The sequence below is a fragment of the Cygnus olor genome, chromosome 20, assembly GCF_009769625.2.
Source record: "Cygnus olor isolate bCygOlo1 chromosome 20, bCygOlo1.pri.v2, whole genome shotgun sequence".
NCBI classification, from domain to species: domain Eukaryota; kingdom Metazoa; phylum Chordata; class Aves; order Anseriformes; family Anatidae; genus Cygnus; species Cygnus olor.
In genome coordinates this window covers 4,446,447-4,468,426 of record NC_049188.1, presented here as the reverse complement: position 1 = coordinate 4,468,426, position 21,980 = coordinate 4,446,447, and the positions used below count along the sequence as shown (strand labels likewise).

Below are 21,980 nucleotides of genomic sequence, written 5' to 3'. Positions count from 1 at the left end.
GCCACACGAGCCTGAACCCTACCGTGTCTGTAACTGTTGATCAGAAATGCTCACAACCCTTCTTCGGGCAGCACGAGCCTCCCTCTGCTGGGTCTGTGCATTTCTGTGGTCTTAATGCTGTAACCTATTTTATCCCTGAACACAATGGGATGAAATCCTACGGAAGAAAGACATATCTCAAATGTTTCCAGGATGTGTACTTCAGTGATGCATGTGTAGTTTCTAGCACAGAGAGGATTAGAATAAATGCATTCTTTGTAGATGCTGTTTTAATCTTTCAAGCTAAACTTAGATCTCGGACACCTGTCTCTGCAGCAGTCTGTCTCTTGAGCTCATGAATTTTGTGCACAGCTGTCAGTGCTGTATGTGGGGTTCTCTTTTCAGCTGGCTCTATTCCCAGTTGGCTGAAAAGTGGAGCCTGTCTTAGAAAGAGAATTTCCACTCCTGCATACTTTGATGGAAACAAGAAGATATAAAACAAGATTTAATGACCCAGTTTTTTTTTTTTTTTTCGAACCATTTATTAGCTGTTCTGTACATACTCAGTCTCTGGGGACCTAAGTTACATATTATGATAAGTATAGAGTGCCTGTTCCCTATGGACTTTGTTTCATGATTTATGTGGATAAAATAAAGCATATAAACTAAATAAATTACCTTGGATAGCTTTACTTTGAAATAGGACTCCGGAAAGTACCACGAGGTGGCCAAATGAAATGCTGACCCCAAATCGGTGGTGCTAAAACGAGGGTAGCATCTCCTGCCCTTACTTTAACTCAGAGATTGAAGATTGCAAAGGGAAGGGGAAAGGCTGTTAGGAAAAACATCCACCTATGTCATCTTTATTCCTCTGGGACTGATTAGATGGGGGCAATATGTCGGAAACAGACTGGCTTCACCGTGAGCTTAACTGCTGATGGTGTCTGTGGAGTCTGCGGTGCGGTTGGCTTTGTGATGAGAAATGACCAGCTGAGACGTTGGATCCCACTGTGCTCCACTCAGCTTCTTGGGATGGGAGCAAAAGCAAAGCTGCTTGAAATGAAGGATGGCTTGCTAGGACCTGCAGCCTGTGCAAGCCTTGCTCCTGTGTAAATGGGTATCTTCAGTCTTCTAGTCGTAGTTGGCTTAGGTGCAATTGTTCAGCTCCAGATAAACAAGCAAGTCTGCGTTCTCAAAAAAGGTAGTTACTGGGTGTTCCTGCTCAGAGGGAAATCTTGCCCTCAGATTTCTGCACAGAGTTTAAGTCTGTTGCCATAGGAGGGAAGCATAAAAGTGACGTCTTGTCTTTTGTTAGCAGTAGCAGGGATGTGTTTCCAGAGGAATGCTTGACTTCTTGCTAAGGTCAAGGGTGAGGTTGCACGTGGAGGTCAGGTTTGCAGAGGTGCAATAATTGATATATATATATATATATATATATATACACATATATATATATATTTTACTAGCCTGTCATGCCCTGAGTAGTAACAAGAAGGTGGAAAGGGAGCTCAAAAGTTTCAGTGCCACTTCTTGCTCGCTGCGAGTTCAGGCAGAACTGGAACTATCAGCAGTTTTCACTGTGCCTGGCTGTCTCTGGAAATGCAGATTGTTGTGCCATACCCCTGAGAAAGCTGGCTTGTTGTTTTCACAAGTTCTCTATGATAACACTATGGGTGAAGTAATTCTATATTTGGGAAGCAAAAAGCATAGTGTCCCTTGAGTGAGCACGATCCACTCTGCAGTTTGTTTGGCTACAGAAGCCATTGGCCACGTATCACGGGGGAAGGAGCCCGCTGGAGCCGTATGCTCTCTAGAAAGGAGAAGCAGCAGCCGAAGGAATTTGGCTCGTGTTAGACGATACACCTACACTACCAGATAATGATTTGATCAATCGGCAAGCTTGTCAGATCGGACCCCAGATAGGATGGCGGCGTGCCAGATGCTGGATCAGAGAGACTTTGTTTGATGTTATCGGAGTACAATTAGGTTACACGCATTGCTTCACGGCGTAGGCCAAGCGCGGGCGACCTGGAGGTGCATTCGCCTGCCACTGGAGGCCCTGGGCACGCCTGGCACCTGCGTCCCTGCTGCGGTGGCTGGGGGGCGGTGGGAGGGCACCCTACAGCCCCTGCCCCCTTTGGTTCTCCCCTCAAACCCCAGTCGGCCAGCAGAGGAGACAACAAGCAGATTCAGTTTCGGGAGACCTCGGGGCTTAGTAAAAAAAAAAAAAAAGAAAGCTCAAAGGAATTACTCTGTAGAAGAGTAAAGTACCAGGTGTAACATGCAGCTAATTATGCCACTGGTTTACAGGAGGGATTTTAAATGTTTCTTTCTGAAAAGCCTGAAAGGAAAAAAAAATCAAAGGGGAAAGATTGAAAAACAAGTATGAGAAGATATAAAACAAGATTTATATCTAAATAATTTCCTCTAATTGCTGTTAGAAGACATTAATTTTCCTTTTGATGCTCCACTTTACCTTAGGCTTTGCAGTACCTGCCAGGATGGCAGGGAGTCAAAGAGGATTAGCTCAGCAGCTCTCTACCTTAGTAGCCTCTGTAAAAGATTTAGCAATGGGAAGAATATACAGGGTTTAAAAAAAAAAAAAAAAAAAAAGAAAAACCAACAAAACCCTAATTTAAACAGCCCAACTTCAACCTTCGTTTATCCTGTGTGATCACGATGACTTCACCAGCATCCCATGGGTACAAATGAGGTAGAATCTGGGTTCAAAGTGCCAGGGGTGTGTGTTGCTTTTTAAAGACATAGAAGTGCCTGATGTATATGTGACTGCACAGGTGTCAGCAGTGGTTTCAAAACCATTTCAAGTGGAAAACATCTTGACCATACAGAGAACCAGCCTAAAACCCATGCACCAATTAAGGTTTACCTAAGTCTTGCTCTGGAAAGCAACATTAAAAAATGCCCAGGGGTTAACTATGGTTTTGCCAAGGGGGCATTTTGCCTGGGGAGAACTCAGACAGAAGCAACATGATAATATTTAATTTGCCCTGATTTTGATAAGCTTCCTTTCTAGCTTGCACATGTGGGGGACATCTCACACTGTCTGCAGCAGTGTTTGGGCTGTGATTCCACTGTTGTCCATTTTTGTCTCTTCTCTGTCTGAAGATTGCGCAATTTTCTTGCCGGAGGCTGGGAGCGCAGAGATTGCAACTTGCCCGGGAGTTTGCTTGCTGAGACTAAGTCTGGTAGCGATGCCAGTTGGATGGGTCAAATGCTTTTTGCTTCACCTCTTTCTTTGTCAGAGGTTTTCAGTTTAAGAGGACTTCTTGATCTCTGGTTGCACCTGAAATCCAAAATTGCTTTTAGTGGTTGTGGCAGCACCTTCCCAGCTTGACTCAGAGGTACAGATTCCCATTCAGTTCGACGGGAGTGGGAAAGTCCACATTCCTTAGGCTGCGCTGAATATCTCAGCCTGGAAGTGTTGTTTATCAAATCTTCTCTTAGATGAACCTTGCGGTAATTCTCCATTAATTTATTTCCTCCAGTTATTACAATGAGTTCTGCTCAGGGGTATCCTAGAAAACCACTTGGAAGCATCAGCGGAGAAAAATGAAGTGCGGTTGGCTGTAAGAAGCACCCTATGCCACATCATAAGGCTCGATCCCTTATTTTCCCACTGCTTTAATCTATTCTGTTCTCTGTGTAGGGCTTAAACAAAAGTAACTGAAGAAGATGCTGTCTCTTTGTTTTTGTCCTGCATATCATTTTGTACTAGGCAGCGATTCTTAAACAGCTCATAGCTCAACAATCGTATAGGCAGGCCTTTTGGGTGAACAATAAAAGAGATGCAGAAATAATGAGAATCAAAAGCTGCTTTTAAGTTGCAGGTAGAAGTTGCAAATAAATCACCCGTGTCAGATGAAAATATAGGAATGTATAGTGTGTACTAACTGTCCAGTTCACTAAGGTCATGGTTTTCATGAGCATCATTCTCATTTAAGCACTGTAATAAATAGCCAGGCTGTCCAAGAGAGTCAGTGTGTTGAAGACATGCACTAGTTGTTGAGCTCTTCTAAAAATCTGGTCCCACTAAATCAAGAGCAGACAGTCTCCCCTATTCATCTCCTTGTCTGGTGGTGGTTAAACAAATGCTTTTGAGTCTGAGGAACATTAAAATTCTGCAGCTTCCATAAATGACTTTGATTTCAAGATGAACAACGAGATGTTACAATCAAAACCAAAACCGCTGCAGAATGTAGCGTTGAAGGAAGCTGTGCTAATTTCTTCAGAAGTAAATGTAGAAGTTCGTAACGTGAAACAGCTGACCACGAGCCAGATGCTTCAAAGTGATAACAAGTAGTTCAGGAAGCCCCCAATAACTTTGGCTTTCCAGAGAACTTTAAAATCCATATGTATACCTTTAGGGGTGAAAATACCTTGGTAAATGCAATAGTTCTCCAGATACAAAAATATGAACAAATAGGCAATGCTTGCAAATGCAGTGAGTGCTTCTGGAAGGGTGGGATCAGTAGATTTGTCCTTTTGAATATGAAGTTAGGTGATTAAGTTCTTTTGCACAAGAAGCACCTACAGAGTAGAATCTGTAAGAACAAAAAAGACTTTCAGTTGATTTAATATTTGATGAAATCCCATTACCATCATATTTATACGAAACTCACAAATCCATATCAACATTAGAAGATTACAAAACTATTCAAGAAAACATGCATTATTTTTGAATCTTCATTCCTGCTTGAGAGAACTATTCAAATGGGACTATGCCCTCTGTCAAATCCTTTACAGGCTGACCATAGTCTGACCTGCTACACCCTTTTAAGTCACAATATGACCAAATTTAGCCCATTTATTCAGTTTTGTACGTCACACTGAGTAATGGTGCAGACTCTGAACTAGGTAACAGTGGCATGAATTCTAAGTAATAGCAGAGTTACTGTGACTTTCTAGTATCAGACAGTCTTAAAAGGACGGCCTGTTCTGCTGTCAGACTCCTCAGTTTCAAAGCAATAGATGAATGTTTGGGAGTTGAGGGAAGGAAAACTAGTCTCCTACAGGAGATAAGATCTGATATAGAGGCCTCAGAAAGAAAAGTATGGCTGAATTTATAGTTGCTGGAGTGACTGCTCGATATCTTATTTATCTTTTTTTACATTCATCTGAACACATATTTATTGCTTCTCAAATGATTTTCTGTCACTAAAAACATTATGTCCAAAGAATTCAAGGAACTCTTGGAGGAAAAAAAAAATGAACAAAATTTCATAAAGCCTCCTACCTGCAGTTTCTTCTGTTGGGGGCAAAACTTTTAAAGGCAGTCAAATTGGTTATTATCTGTCACAATGAGATTTCTTTGTACTGCAGGGTGATGGATATAAAGTCTTCCTGAGGGGGCATCATAGTGCTGGTTGCTATACAAAACAAAGACAATAATATCTACGTACACTTCAGAATGTTTTTTATGTGGTCATGTGTTATGCCTAGGATTGCATACAAAATCCTGAGGAAGGCAAAGGAGAGGAAACTGCCATTTTCTGGGAGTGTTTCCATGCTTTATCCAGCAGGCTGATGCACAAGCAGTGTTGATATGGCTTGCAGTCAGTGCCCTTACTGACACCACCTGCGTGATCCCTCAGCTGCGGGAGGGATGCTGGACTGGGAGCATGGAAGGGAAGACCTCATGTTCCAGCAGAGAAGGAATTCACTAATATCAAATGTTCCTTTTTATCCATTTATTTTTCCCAACTATCCTTCTATAAGCAAAATTTGAGAGTTATCAGGGAACTGCAGGTCTTGCTTTTCAGTTTTGTGCATCATGTCTATCAGCTATGCTTGTGAAATAACACTAATGCTGAAATTCCCAGTCTTGGTTTCAGGGTGCAGTGTTTTCCAGTTTCAACTCCTCCTGTCTCTGTCTGGGCCTTTTTTCATGTCTCTATATCACACAGTGCTATATATTTTAGTATGGTATCTAAATGTCTTTGAGTCCTTCCTTCTCTTTCATGGACTTACCTCAGCTCCCTTCCCCTAGTGACTTTGACTGGAGCTGTAAACACTCATAACCTCTGAAAGTCAATCCCAGGCTCTCTGAATGACAAAAGCAAATTAGGGAGTGATACATTTTTTTTAACTTTATTTTATTTATTTACTTGTTTTGGCAGTGAGGGGCTTATTTACTTGCCCGGGAGCCTGGGGCATAGCCAAAGAGAGACCTGAACACGTTCACAGCCCCAGTTCATACCGGCTGTGCTAGACAGTGCTGCTGCCTTATATTAGAAGAAACTTGATGATTAAAAAGAAACAGCTAGCTATATCTAATTTAATAAGATACAACCCATGTGGATCATAAAAGGGAGATCATAGCTGATTAAAACTGCATGAATTGTTTTAAGTGCATTCCTCAATTTTTAGACTAGAACAAAGGAGATGACCTGATTTATCCTGGAATATGGAGATAGATAAGAGCAACTACCTCGGCTAGACTTTTCCTCTGCCAACTCAGGATTGTATATTTAAAAACTAGTCTGGACAAACACTAGCTGTGTGCCAAGCAGCAATGTTTCCATCGCTTCCCTTGGAAGATTATTCCATACACTAATAGATCTTGTTGTCAGGAGGTTTTTTCTTGCAGCCTGATTCACCTCACAACATTAAGGAACTGAGGCAAGAGTCTAATAGGTTTTTTCCCTCGTGCCTTGCTCCTCTTCCTGTCTCTCTAGGCTGCAGCCACGGTACGTGGAGCTGCTGCTGAACCAGATTATCAAGCGTTTGGGAAGACTTTGTATGAAAGCAGTCTGCTCTGAAAAGCCAGGTTAGAGGCTGGTTAAAAATTGGCTTCTGGACAGCACATAGAGGATGTCACAGCCAGGAAGCTGTACGGGATGGGGAGGTGTGGCAAGAGTCAATTTTAGCTATGCTTTTGTTTCCTTCATACGTAGAAATGATTTTTGCACATTTTAGGCTTGAAACAAATTGCTGTTCAGGCAAAAGGCGACCAAAGAGAGAAGGCTTTTTTGTTAATGTCAGAGTGGTGGTGTGACAACGAAGTGAGCAGACCTGTCTGTACTTCTGTCCTTATCCCCGGTCAGTCAGCACTTACCCCCTGGGCTTTGTGGTGCTGGAGCATCATCCTTACATGCCACAGCTCATCTGTAAATAAATAAAAGCAAAGCAGAGGTAGTTTAAATAGGCTGCCTTAATGTATCGGTCTGATAACTGATTTATGGGACTCTTTCCACTCATGTGAATTGGCACAGCTCTGCTGGCTGAATTAGGGCTGTGCGGATTTACACCAGCTGAGGATGTGGCTCGTTGCGTTTAATATACTAGGAACTCTTAGGCCAAAAATAGCCATAGATACCTTGAAAGGAAATGCCATGTGAAATGCTGACCGAGAACAAGCCTGTTGGGAGGAGGAGGAGGGGAGAGTTGGTGGTGACTAATACACTACGGCCATCTGCACAAATTGGCAGCTGTAAAGTAAAAGCAAGGAGGTTATTGCACTATATATATATTGAAGCATTAAGTGTAAAGCATGTGGATATACTGTATGGAAGCATTCAGCATTAATCAGCGGGGAATGTGAAATAAAACACGTAGGCTATTGTGTGCAGTTTTAGTTACCTTATTATGGGAAGCGTGCCGCACATTTGAGAATGCAGAAGGAGCAGTGTAGGGCAACCAAAGTTATTCAGGGATTTGGGGAATGAATTATAAAGAAAGATTAGCTAGGCTTGGCCTCTCTAACTTTGAAACAAGAATCGTGTTGAGCTGAGCAGCTTGCTTAGGCATGGTGATACTGAATTGGAAGCTCAGGAAAGTAATACTTTAGCTGAGCTCTTTGACAGACTTGCTGGAAAAAGCACTGTGAAAGATTTGGAGGGTATAGCTCTGTTGCAGTGTGCTGAGGCTGGCCCCGAATCTACATGCAGGATTTTAGAGCAGGTGCAGATGAGAGCACAGGGAATTTAACCACCTGAATTTCATTCTAAATTTGAGGTTGGAGGATACTTTTCTGGTGAGCAAACAGGGAAAACATGGAACCGCGGCCTGCTGAGGCACTGGTGGTGCTGGCTCTTACCAAGGGACTGTATATTTCTTTGTGTGCTGAAGTCTCATCGTTGACTTCTCAGGATGTAAAAAGGAGGACCCAGAAGCCTGGACTCAGGTGTTTTTTAATTTCAATGTGTCTTAGTTTTCACTGTGATGTTTTTATCCAAGTTTTCTGGAAAGCTTTTTGGAGAATCCAGACTGTTTTTGCCTTTTTGTACAGAGGAGCTGTTTCCAACCTACCCTTTGTATCACTGGGAATTAAATTGGGACACTTAACCTGTCCACAGTATAGATCACCCAACTGTACTACAAGAGCAAAGACAAATTTGCAATACCTTGGTGATCTGGATATTTGTGACTGCATCTGTGCATGTGGAATTTGTGGCTTAATGAACATCTGAAAGGGGATTCGAGGTCATCAGGTTAAAGGCCCATATCCTGTAAAACACCACATTATGATTATTATATTCCTCTTCATTGATCAGCTGTCAGGGAGACAGACTCCAGTGTCACTTCGCTGATGGAACGGCAGCAATACAAATACCAGCGCCGCTTCGTAGAGCAGCTTGCAGTAATGCTGCCAAGCGCAGCTCCAGTAATTGCTTGGCAGCGATACAGGCAGTAGTGCTGCCCCATTGATCAGCCGCTCGTCACCGAGGCTCCAGCGATGCTCCGCCGATCGCTCGGCACCGCTGTGGCCTCCAGAGCTGCTCTGCAGACCTGGCTCCAGGACATCCTTGTCCACCTGCTGGATGTCCTGCCCCGAGAACCATGTCGGGCTGCCCAGATGGGGCCTTGATGATTTATTTGGTTTCCCACCTGATTTCTTTCTCAGCTGTGGTGGAATATGCTGCACTAATGCAAAGTTACTCCACTTGAAAGCCTGAGGCTCACAGCCTGTTTTTCTGAGTACTTGCCACAGTCCACAGCCCCCTGCTCTGCCATCCAGTCTGATTCCAGTACTGCTCCATGGGCGGACAGGAATAAGTCTTTAAAAATAATAAGAACAGAGATACAACGGTGTCTGCAAGTGAATCGTTCCCTAGTGTTTCAAAGGCTGGGGCTGAGAGGTGGGAAAGGAAGTTGACCTGAAAAGCAGCCAGAACAGGCTGCTGGTATTTTAGCAGGGGACTCCCTAACAAATGTGCTCCTTTCACCTGGCTGATTGCTCCCGAGGAACAGGAAGTGTGCTGGGGGAGGCAGGCAGGCGAAATAACTGAGCACAGGAGGTGAGTTGGCACGGGCTGGTTTCCATGCTGTGCCACTGGAAAAGGAACAGATGAAGGTGTTACTCTGCTGTATCCTGCGGTGGCTGGTCCTGCTCGTCCCGACCGGTTCCCTGGGGCTGTGCATCTCTTGCTGGTTTGTGCACATGTAGTGGGGGAAAATGCCCCCATTGAGGTTCCTACTTTTTTTTTTTCTTATGTTCACCTAGGAAAGGCTGTTTCTGAGTTCAGCAAAGCTTGTACATAATGAAGGGAATCTGGACTTCTGCTGTGAGGGACATTCACCAACTCCAGCCCTTTATTTCTTTTTCCTCCTGGGGTTATGCTGATGAACATACTTCACGGTTAAATTCAGGTGGCTGGTCTTTTCTCGGTGTTACTTTTTTTTTCTGTTTTGTTTTGTGTTTTATTTTTATTTTTTTTCACCCCAGGACAGTTCAAATGTGTTAATTACCCTGAGGTAAAGAAGACATCTTTTAATGTGAAGGCTATCCCTGCATATGTGGAATATTTAACACTTGGTATGCTGAGACTTGCTCTTCAAAGTATTTTTGTTAGCTTCAGGGGTAAATAATGTTTGGCAAGGAAGATTTAGCAGGCACCAGAGAGAGGGTGCCTTCATGCAAGGAAATCACCCAAACACCCCTCCAGTTTGCAGACTAATTTCAATATACCCTGTGTGTCTTGTTCTACCGTGCTGCTAAGCACAAAGTGCAAAGTGGGGGCAGATACTGTGCTCCATGGGAAGAATCACATTTCGTCTTGTAAAGTTTATTAGCATCCTTTCATATGTAGCAAATATTCTATTGGCATTTACAGAAAGAAAACCAGTTGATTAAGTTGTAGATTCCTGATTTGGGACATGCATACGGTTAAACCCTTCATGTTTTCTTTACAAACTAATTCCTGGCCAATTTAGCTACATGAGGTAAAGCCTTCACTGATGGCTCCCCAGCACTGAAGCTTTGTGGAAAACTTTAGCCCACTTGATTAAAGGCTATATCAACAACACAGAGGTCTTTTGAATCTTAGTATAACTACAATGCTGAACAGTTTGTTTCTTTAAAAAAAAAAAAAAAGGAGAACTAGAAATAATACCATAATAAAGCAGACAATTAAAACGAAAACTACAAGGAAATCCATTTCAGGGAGATTTTTTGATCCACGGTTCCCAAGAAGAGTTCTTTTTTTATGGCTCAGAAATTCAAATACTGAAAAACTGAGGAGTTTAGACAAAATACTTTTGGTTTTAGGCATTTTGTTTTTCAGGAAAAATAAGGCAAAAATTTTCCACACAAACCAACATTTTTCACAGCCTCTCATGTTTCCTTGGAAATTTTCTTTAGTTGGTTTCTGTTGGAGAACTCGTGTTCCACCACCACCAGGGGAAGGATCCCCAGCCTACCTGACTCAAGTCCTCAAAAGCAAGCTGATGCAAAGTTACTCCACTTAGAGGTGGTTCTGTGGGCAAAGGAGGGTTATCATCAGTGCAAGCATCTCACAGATATTCCTGTGCACTCTTAACCTTTCTTTTTCTAAACCCTTTACGCATACTTATTGCTCCACAGATCACAAATGATGGTGACTTGTGGACATCTGATGAGTGCTGTGCACAGCATGCATCAAACCATGGTTATGTGCACGTTACAGCTTTGCTCAAAAGTTTGCTCTTTGAAGATATCAGGAAGAATTTCTTCCTGGAGAGAGTGGTCAGGCGTTGGAAGGGGCTGCCTGGGGAAGTGGTGGAGTCCCCATGCCAGGAGGTACTGAAGAGATGTGTGGATGTGGCACTGAGGGACAGGGTTTAGTGATGGGACTCGGTAGGTCAGGTCGATGGTTGGACTTGATGATCTTGAATGTCTTTCTAGCCTAGGTGATTCTGATTCTTTACTTAGCGAAGGTTTGTCTGCATACCTCAGGGGTTCCTGTTCCCTGTGAATGCCTCTCTTAGTCCTGTGACACAGCACAAGGCTGGCTCATCAGTGAGGAACGAAAGAGGACTCCTATTCTCGAAATGGTAGCTTTGCATTTATGAAAGCTGGAGGTTACAGGACGAGCCAGGAAGGAGTACATATAAAAGAGAGGATTACTTTTCTGCTGGGAAGAAGTATTTTGCAGGCAAAAATGGTGTCAGTTCCTAAAAGCTTAAATCTGTGGTTTTCCTCTAGCAGTTTGGACTTCAAGGAGTGTCTCCACCTTTAGTTACATGGTAAAGAAAGTATTACGTATGAAGATTTGCGGAAGACGTGCCTTCCCTGCATGGTTTCCGTTGCTGAAGCAGGGTGCGGATTTCCCTGGGAGCAGGAGGGGCAGGGTGCTGCTCTCACCCTCTGCCCCGACCGCCCGGGTGGAGGTCAGCCCTCTGCTGATGCCACCCCAAAGTGGCTGTGTGTGTGCGCCAGTGCCCCTCTCTCCCTGCCACCATCCTCGTTACAGCAGCATCCGACCCTGAATGCTGAGGGCTGGTGTCTGGCTTCCCTCTGTGCTCTTTTGGCACATGTTATGCTCCAGTTTCCAACATGTATTCAGATGTTAGTCAGGAGTACCAGGACGCCTATTTTTACAGAAAATCAATGGGGTTTAGCTGTTGAGTCCTTTCACCTGAGACTTTTAAAAGTGTCCCCCATCAATAACAAAACAAAAGCAACTAGCTGTGTGTGCAAACTGGGAGCCTGCAATCTGGCTTCGGTTGTAGGACTAGCACAAAAATGTCAAAAGGTGCACACGGACCCATCTCACAGCAATGAGCTGCACTGGTGAGTGCAAGGGATTATCTCTGAGCTGTAATTTCCACAGAGGAAAAGTTCACACTGGTTTTAAAACGTTTATTCTCACAAAGTGAGTGTGCTGCAGAAGCAAAACACTCAGCCTTTTAATGCCTTGTATAATTAAGGACCACTTTATTTTCTCTTTTTATTAATGACTTACCTTTAATGTTAGCCCGATGACACAGTTGTGTAATTTAATGTGAAATGTATTATTCAGCTAGCTGCCGCCTTATAGAAAGGTTTTGACAGGCTGTAATGGTTTTGGTTTCAGGACAATAAACGATCTTTTCTATAAATGCTGGGAAGAAACTTGAAGAAAGTGAGGTGGCTCTTTTAGTAGTTTGATGGGATTTTGTATTTGCTTAAGAAAAGTATAATTAAAGAAAAATACAGCCTATCATAGCAAAGGCAAATCAGTTATTCCGTTCCCAATTCAGAGGAAGCATTTAAGCATATGCCTAAGTCTCACTGGGGACTTGCCTCAATGAAGCTTATGCTCTCTTGACTAAAGACTGAGTTTAAGCAATTATTTACCCTTTGCATAGTAAAATTTGTAGAAAGAGATATAGCATCTTTTATTAAACCAATGTTTTGTAAGGGACTTCAGCATGTGCACAGTCTTATAAAACACAAGTTGGAGTCTGTGGAAAAGTAGCATTTGATTAAATTAAACGAATTTGTAACTGCTCCCATGGTTTCATTGAACTGGGGGCAGAAATATTAATAATTAATTGGGTTGCATGAGGAGCTCTCCTGTGGGAGCAAAGGATTTGATTCAGTGACCCAGGCCTAAATTCCACTTGCAGAAGCAAAAACATCATATAGGGGAAAAAAAGGAGAGAGAGCTGCTTGCAGCCCTGCACTCAATACTTACTACCAACTGAGTGAAAATGTGCAATCTCTTTTTAGTGCCATTTTCTTAGAAAACACAGCCAGTGCAATCAGCCTGTGGCACTCAGTTGCATTAGATCTGATGGCTGATTTCCTCCAAAGTGAGTGGGCATTTAAAAACAACAACAAAACAACAGTTGACTTAAGTTTTGTCAGAAGAGGTGTCCAGGCAGAGGTGCCCTTAGCCAGGTCAAGGAGTGCCATGGGAACCTCGATGCCGAGGCCACAGGGGCACAGATTGGACACGTGCCTGAGCCACGGCCAAGCCCTGGGGGGAGCTCAGGGCTGGGCACATGCCTCCTTCGGGCAGGGGCTCTCTGTTTTTCACCAGCATCCAAGCTGGCTGCCCTGCACTCTGTCATAGTCACCTGCATTGATCTCTGATTTTGTACAGACAAGAGACTCACTTGTACCCATGCAAAGTGCTATTGATACCCATCCCTGCCCATGGGACCCTCATTTCCCAACTGAGAGTGTCTGGAAGCAACGCCTGGCATCGAGCAGTTTAGGTGCACCGTTACAGGCTGCTTCTCCAAAGCCAAGTCCTCAGCACTTTATATCACTCTCCCCCAGCACCCCAGCCCCGAGGGAAGGGATGTGCTTTCCCTATACCCAGTCCTGTAGCACCCAGCCATCCCTGCGGTCCTGCCCACCTACGTCCCGGCAGCCTGACCTGGGGGAAGGTGTGCGTTATTGCTCCTGTGCTCAGACTAAAGGAATGCCCAGGGCTGTGCAGAGATGTCTGTGGCAGAGCTATCAGCTGAACCCAGACGGTCCCTAGCAGAGGGCAAAAGCTTAAACCACAAGGTCCTGCCTTCCCTTCCTCCACATAATAAGCAAATAATTTGGAGGCGAGCACATTAAAAGGAGGAGAAGAGAGCTCCGAGCGGCAGGCTGTGCTGCTTGCTGCCTGCCCTGCAGGAAGTCTCAGCAGCATTTCCAGGGCCTCGCGAGTCCTGTAGCTAGACACCGGGTACAGGGGAATGGAGAGGAGTTTGTCTCACGTCCCCTGTACATTAGGCAGCACTGATACGCTTAAATTATGATCTTGCAATTAAAAACTGTATTAAAATCTTCTGCTGGTTCTGGAGTGGGAAGCTGTAGTAAATCAGATAGCTACATGGAGACTCTTAGACAAGTTACGAATTATTCATAACCAATTATGTAAATTCCTCTGGAGCTGTAATAGTAAAAAACATCCCAGAGCCCGGTACAAAAAGTGGGTTGGTTTGGTTACCCCCAGAGAAAGAGAAGCACTATTATTGTTTAAGTCTAGTCTGTAAATGTGTTAATGGATCCACTCTGAAGTATCTGAGGGGAGAAAGAACAGACGCAACCTATTAACTGCCCATGTCCTAGTAATCATCGAATAAATTGACTTTTATTGTATCCAAAAGTAAGAAATCTTCTGGGATAAAAAACCTTTTGCTACTTGGCTGCTGATAATTGGAATCAACAACTCAAGGAATTAAGGAGGCTAGATCAGCTACATGCTTTTAAAATGATTTGCAGCTGACGTATTGCCAGTTATGCACTCCATGGGCTAATCTCTAATTGTATTTTCATGTATGGTTCTGGACTGAGTGGGTGATTTATGTGACACACGGTTTGATCTACTCATCACCAGCCCTTAATATATGGAATTTGCCATTCCACGTCGAGCTATTTGTCCAACAAATCCAATCTGCTGCGTTTGGTAGTGGCTGAAGCAAGTCCTTTCAAGGAAGCACCCTTTGCTGAAGCAGGCAGGCAGAGGGGCTGCTGAAAGCAGGGGTGGCTGCTGGTGGTACCCTGGCTATTTCCACCAACGAGCTCCAGGCAGCCCTGACCTCTCTGTGTAAGCAATAGAGGCCGGTGGTGCTTTCCAAGGGCTCCTCAGAGCCCCAAAGCCGTTGCCTTTGTCAAGTGTCGGGGAGCCGCGAGGCAGGAGCCGAGAGACAGCGCCGAGACCCTCGTGTTCGGAGGGAACCCCTGCGGTTTAGGCTCCAGTTCAGAGGCCAGGAAGCTGCAAGCTAGCTCTGCTTTGGGAGCTATCGAATCAGTTACTCCATCTCTCTGAACTTGTTTCCACCCACTCCTTCTCTTGCATAATTAGACTGTAAGCTCTTCAGGGCAGGGACCATCTTTTTATAATCTGTTTTGTGTAACACCTAGCACAATGGGGTGCCAGTCTCACCTGAGGCGTGTAGGCACTGCTGTGTTATAGATAATTAGGATTTTTTTTAGGCACCACTGTAGTACAAATAACCAGGGTGTTTTTTTGTTGTTGTTTACTCTTGGCCAAATCCTGCTTGCAAGCTGAAGGCACGCAGCGAGCAGAGGAGCAGCGGATGCACAGCAGGCGTTGTGGCACAGGCTGAGTTTAGAGAAGAGCAAAACACCCGTGTGAGCTTGTGGTGATGCCAGCAGAGCTCTGCAGGCCTCCTGCTTTATTCCTGGCTCGGCCACTGATTCCCCCATTGCTTTCAGCTAGCCTCTTTGTTACTTTTCAGCAAACTTTCCTTTCTAAGAAAAGTGGAATTAACGGCCGGCTCCCTTATTAAGGACTTTAGGAGCTTCATCTACAAACACTGAGTTTGTGGAGAAATATTAAGAAATTAGGGTAAATTCTGTTTAATTCATCCTCATAATTGCATAGATGAGGGGATGTTCTTACAGCACATCTGCAACGTACTGTATTCTGCATGGGCAGAACCAGGGAGAAATAACAGAAATTCAAGTACCAGAAGTGCACGTGTTCATCTGACCAGCCATGTGTGCATATATACACGTGTGTGAGAAATGCTTTTTTTTTTTTCCTTTTTATTTTTTAAAGTCGCAGAACTGTTCTTTGTTTCCTTAATCTCACCGTAGATGGTTTCCTCTTTGCATGCCCATTCTGTAATTCCCCCAGCAGACATCTGTCAGGAATACACAAAAACTAGCACAGCTTTGATGCAACAACAGAATCCTGGAAACTAATCAAGAAAAAAAAAAAAATTGCCCTTGTAAAACTGGGTCTGTAATTATTATGGGAGCCAAGATATCGAGATAATAAGGAGACAGCCCTAAATAACTTGGGGGAATTACAGAAGGTAATAATGTACTGCACCGCTGCCAGATGGAGTTAGACAGACAGAGTGGCTATGGGTTTTGGCCTGGGTTCTGCATTGTGTTAGAGTGGCTCCGCTGCTGCCAGAGCAAGGAAGGTGAGCGAGGCTCGGGGCTGGGCAGCCCTGCCCCGGCGGTCCCTCGCCCCGCAGCCTGGGGGGGCTTCAGCCCTCCTTCCCCCTGGGAGCTGGAAGGGGCCGTCGCAGGGCAGCCCGAAACCCGCTGTGATTTCCAGGACCAGCTTTTCCTTCCCATGGCTGCTTGGCTGTGACATCTCACACCCGCTCGGTGCCAGCAAACCTGCCTCGAGTGCAGGCATCTCAGCCATGGCCCCCCGCAACGCGATAGCAGCATGGTAGCCGGCTGTGCGAAATAGGGAAAGGGTTACCAAAAAAAAAAAAAAAAAAAAGCAAAACTGTTGCTGTCTCTGAGGGAGGGAGTGTCAGCTCGGCTTTGCTGGTTATGGTAAACTGTTGTACACAAGCTCGTATCCTCAAACAGGAATCTCTGTGCCAGAAAAGTCCAATGTAGCCCTGGAAAACAGATGGTGTGGGAGCGAGCTAATCAGGAGTGGTTGCCCTGCTGCATTCGTGCACTGCCAGAAGAGCCAAGCCAAGATTGCGTTGCTTTCTTTTGCAGCCACCTTCAGCGGGGCAAGAGCAGCCGGGTAAATTAACCTGCAGTGCTGCTGCAGCTAGCCTGCTTCCAGTACCGGAGCGAGCTTGTTGAAAGCTGGCATGGGCACCTCGGTGCTGCGGTGTAGACATATCCTTTGGGTGTAATAACAATAGAAAGATGAGATATGTAGTTTTCAGAGGTTTTGGAGCAATAGGGTGTTGAGATAATACAGGCAATCAAGCTCAAAATATATCTGGTGGTGGTTTCTAACCCTACTGGTATTTCTCCTCGGGGTTCAGTGTGTTAGAAGAGGCCAAGGGCATGTTTTAAAGTACTCAGAACCCACAACCAGGAGTGAAGATTTCCAAGGATCTTAGCACTCGTTTAGACAAACAAAAATCAGTCTGAGGTACAAAGCTGCCCTGCAAACTGGGGGCTGAACTCATTTGGAAATTCAGCTTTTAAGTGCTGCCGATTTACTATTCAGCAAGACAAGATCTTTGCATCCTTTTCAGCAAAGCAAATGCTATTTAAAGGCACAAATGCACACATCTTATTAAGCAACGTTTCTGTTTCGCTGAGTTTCCTTACTCCAGGATGGGGACATAGGGCTGCTATCCCTACAGAAGACTGACTTCAGCCCTCAGAACTGAATCTTAAATAGCAACCTCTTCATTCTTCCCCTTAATCTTGGAGATGCATTAAAATACTCTGAAATAGAAAAAACACACGTGTGTGAGCGCTGGAAATCCCAGTGAAGCCTGAATCACCCTGTATAGCAGCACTTTCCAGGGACACTTATTACCTCTCCTCTATGTCCTAGTACTCAGTAATTGTAGGAGCATAGCATGCTACTGCTAAGTGTTTTTAAATTAGGATTTAAAAACTTCTCCTGTGGCTACCCCTGTTGATTACGAATCTGTTTTTTTTCCCTACCAAGACCCAGAATTTTGGCTCCAGCACCCTCATCAGTTGTAATTACTGTGCCCTTTTACATGGAAAATGTGATCAACTTCAGCTTGTCTGAGCTGCTTCATCCATCTGCACCTGTGGCTATGGAGGGAATGGCTCATGCTGGAAATTCTGACTTTATCAGAGTGGCAATTATTAATCCTAGGGAATTGCATTTAAAAATACCTTCCTTTTTATTAGTATTATTAAGAGAAGTCTTGTCCTTGATGACCTGTTAATAGCTTATCCTGCTAATTCCAACGTAGAGTATAAAAACCTCTTTAGTTTGAATCAAAATCATGTTTTAAAGACATAGGAATATAGTTGACAAACGAATCTGATTCACTGGGGGTAAATATGGCCAAGGTATATCCTTTCACTCCCTGCTCTCTGAATCCTGTTTAATTCACAAAGAAAAACAATAGGGTTTTTTTTGAGTTCAGTGGATTTCTGATTGTTTTAATCCGAGGTGGTCTTTGTGGCTCTAGGATTCAGGGTGAGCTTACGAGGGTCTTACGAGGTTTGCGTCCATCAGGAACTTGAGCTAACTTTGCCTGCGTGTCCTGCATCTTGCTGCAGCTCAGACCAAGGTTGGGATACTTCAGTGGCTTTGGTTTCAACACAAAAATTTCTTCCGGTCAGGTCAGGAGGAGCCACTCCAAGGTCTGATCTTTTAGATGACTGTTCCAGCTGCTGGTTTTTACCATGGATTAATTGAGGTAAAAAGACAAAAGTTCACAGTCTATGCAAATAGGTACAAACACGGGGAGAGAACAGGAACAACTCCCAAGCCCTGCAGCAGCCCTGGAAGGCACTGCATGTCCCCTCCTCCTCTGCAGCACGGGTCCCCCTGCCCTAAAAGACCTGTGCTCAGATTAAACCTGTCCAAGAAGCTAGGACGTCCACCTGCAGCTGTCAGATCAGGCACCAGCTCGCATTGCTGGACCCTGATGCAGTTCCCACCACTCTCTGCCCGCGTCTGTGCAGCCATCCCAAAGCCTGCAAACATCCTGTGTTTGCAAGCCTCAGAAATCCGCTTGTGCAGGGGAGAGGTGTGGCATGAGTGCTCCTTTTGCAATAACAAGCTTGTCTTTCCACCAATTCTGCCTGGGTGGCACAGCAACCACAGGCTCTCATCATTAGCAACAATTGGTGGGTCCCAGATTTAGCTCTGTCACCGCAAACCCTGTCTTTTGCTCGAGCGGTCTCCAGCTTTAGCAAGTGGCAACTCCCTTAATTATACATTTTTATCTCCTCCACCCCAGCTACTGCACTTGGGGCTGGGGGAAGGGAGGAAAGAGCAAAAAGCAGGAATCAAATGGGAAAAGTTAAGTACCCGGGTGCAAGGAGCACTGCAGTCCATCTTACTGGCTATAACTCCATTCCCTGCAGCAATTTTAGCAAGGGCCTTGGCCAAATGATTTTTCCTTTCTGGATGTGGGGCTGTAGCTTGGGGCTGTATTTTGGGGCTTTTTCCCCCCTTTTTCTTCCAGCTCAGGAAGGCTTTTTTTGCAGCTCCTCATCTCTGGCTTGGCTTGGGGTGAACCCAGCTTTGTCCTAAGCCTACCGCCCTCTCCTTGGGCATCCTCCTGCCCCGGCCGGGGGCTCTCCAGGGCTCTCATCCTTCCCTGTTCCTTTCTTTTTCTTTTTCCTTTGCTGCCCCCTATCCCCCAGCCTTGCTCTGCTGTCTATCACATGAAGCCATAATTTGCTGCATAGGCATAAAATACTGTGAACTGCTGCACCTTTTGCACATGGATAGGTCAAAAAGAAGTGTAGCAATTTGCTTGAACATGTGCACGGGCAGTATTAATGCAGATCAGTTGCAAGATATAACGTAATACAGATTTGCCAACGTATGTATTGCATAAATGCTGACAGGTGCTGACAGAAGTGTGTGCGTAAACATTTAATAGCACTGTTAATTCATAGCACAACAGTTGCTGTTGGCATGGTTTGGAATTTATTATATTTTGCTATTTATTCCTAGTCAGCTTGTTGTCCATCATCCTTCCAGATGGCATGTCTACCGCGATTCCTTCCTCCTGAAATTTGCATGATGCTTTTCCTGCGAGCAAGGCAGGGTGGCCGATAGCTCAAGTTGGGCTTGCAGACTCCAAAGTCTCCTTTCTTGCTCGATACGAGCCCACTTCGTGTCTGTGGAGAATTCCCCTAATCTCTTTATATCTTAATTGCTCTCTGTGAATAGGGGGAAATAAATATTTCATTCCCTTATAGATGCATTTCCCTTTTCTGTTTTTCTTTTCTAATCTATTCAGATGTACGTGATGAAAACCTGGCCCTACCAAAGGCAAAGGCAAAATCACCGCTGATTTCAGTTCAACAAAGATTCACCTTAACTGACTCTGCCTAAAAGTTAGGTACCTTGTCCAAGATAATCATCTAGGCTCCTTTTATAGTCCCTGTCGAAAGGTACTGGCATCTCCAGCATCAATTCACCCTCCCCGTCTCAGATAGCTATCTTGGGATGGGATGGGATGAATAGCCCTCCGTAGGTGCAGTTTCTCTCTCCATTGACTGTGGTGGAGGCTGAAAGTTTGAACTTAAACTAAGTTTCGGGTGGCTATTTTTTTCTTCTCAATGACAGGGATGACTTCTTGCAATGTGGTGGCACTCCCCCGTGTCAGCTGAAAAACGTCAACCCGCTGCAACATTGCTGATATATTTCTAGCTGGAGCAAAACTTCAGTGTGATTGGCCTCAGGTATTCCTCTGCAAACACTGCTCAGGTGGCCTTGGATTGTGCCTTGCTCTGGCCACCTGCCAGCCTCACTGCATTAAGTCGTGACAAATTTCAGAAGCAGCAGCAAGATGTCTGTGTATATATATAATATATATATATATATATGCTGAGCAGTGCTTTGCTGGTTTGTGCCAAGGGAAAAACTGAAGCAGAAAACTGGAGTGTGGGTTTCAGGTTTTGCTTTTCTCAGTGGAAAAACTGGACACTATCAAATGACACGAACAGCTTTCCGAAAACATTTTCTTTCCAGCAATGAGTGACAATGGGGCATTTTCACCATTACTCTCCAAAGGTAGACAGTAACTGGGTGGTGTTTCAGGTGGGAGGGACAGTAGATGTCTGCTTGGGGGTCTCAGTTCATGTCTGCTCATGCTGGTCATCCAAAGCATGGGAGTTTGAATGAACAGGGGTGTGTGGCAGCCACTAAGATAGATGCCTGATGGGATTTCACCCACGATTGAGGATGCTGGTTAGGAGGTGCCATTATTGAGGACACTCTCTGAAGAAGCAATTGCCTTAAGGGTTTCATTTAATTTCAGCAGGATCCCCATAGGAACTGCAGCATGGCCTCCTGGTTGCAGGGAGGGAATTGCTACCTGCCAGGTCAGGGTGGCCATGTGTGCTGATTTACGGCCCACAAGCCACTGGGATGTCCCACTGACAAATGAGAGGGAGAGAAGTTTCTTGGCTTTAACAGAGTCGCCACATAGGAAAAGTCAACATGGAAAAAAAAAATCAAACTTTTGTTCCTCTCAATTGTGAAAATGATTTCCTCTGTGGGTGTAAATTGGCGGGGGATATTCTGATTTATCAGGTAAGGAGCTGGTCTAATGGGCAGTAAAAGCTTCAAGTTTTGCCTGTAACTCGGGTTAGTCCTCTAGGTAGTCACACAGGAGGTTTTGCAAGGGGATCAGAAGGTATGACTCTTGGGAACCCCAGGAAAAATAAACATAACCCAAAAAGCTGTGAGAGATTGTGTGACAGCCTCTGGTGAATGAAAAGTGGCTGAACACCAGGTTTTTCTCTTTCACAGCCATAAAAACCAGGCTAAGGAGGCTGTCCATTACATCTCTTCTATGGTATCACTCCCTGTGTTTGACATAGCTCACATGATCTACGAACTGAAACCTGGTTTTGATTTAGCACTGTTTATTAACCTAACGGTGCTGACATATTTTAGTGCAACATATAAAATCTAAGGCTTTTTCTTAAGCTGAGGAAATGAGGTTATGTGACATTGATCCAAAATGGAGGGGAGCATTTTAGGTTTCACTTTAACAGACAAGGGGAACGAGGCACGGGAAGTGCAGTCCTTCTGTCCTCCCTGCCAAGTCCTCTGCAAATGGGGCAGAAATACCAAGTTTCGGTAAGTCCTGCACGCATTTAAAACCAGCTGTAAATGACTTTAAAATTTTAATTGAGGCAGTAAGAAAATCAAAATAACAGGTAATGCTTCAGATACTCAGCTCATGCTCAGGTCTGAAAACACTTGGACACAGATTCCCCATGGCTACAGTGAAAGTACAAGACCTCGTCCCCATTTTACCAAAGAGGAAACTGAGGCCAGAAGGTGGGGGAATGATGAGTCTGACACTATGGTGATTCAGTGGGTAGAAAGGAGCTTGGTCCTCCTGATTTCAGGTTTTTGCAGGTCCCTATGGAAAGC

The 21,980-nt window shown here is 44.6% G+C and overlaps 1 long non-coding RNA gene across 2 annotated transcripts in view; it reads left to right on the top strand.

Moving 5' to 3' along the window:
* The window catches only part of LOC121057655, an 80,792-nt gene that overhangs the window by 20,707 nt on the left and 38,105 nt on the right, over window positions 1-21,980 (top strand). Inside the window, exon 3 of one of the 2 annotated variants that reach the window (XR_005813878.1) lies at window positions 11,405-12,629. The exons of the other annotated variant lie outside the window; for it this stretch is intronic. This is a non-coding gene — a long non-coding RNA (uncharacterized LOC121057655). Of the gene's footprint in view, window positions 1-11,404; window positions 12,630-21,980 lie in introns of those variants that run through there. 2 annotated transcript variants of the gene reach the window in all.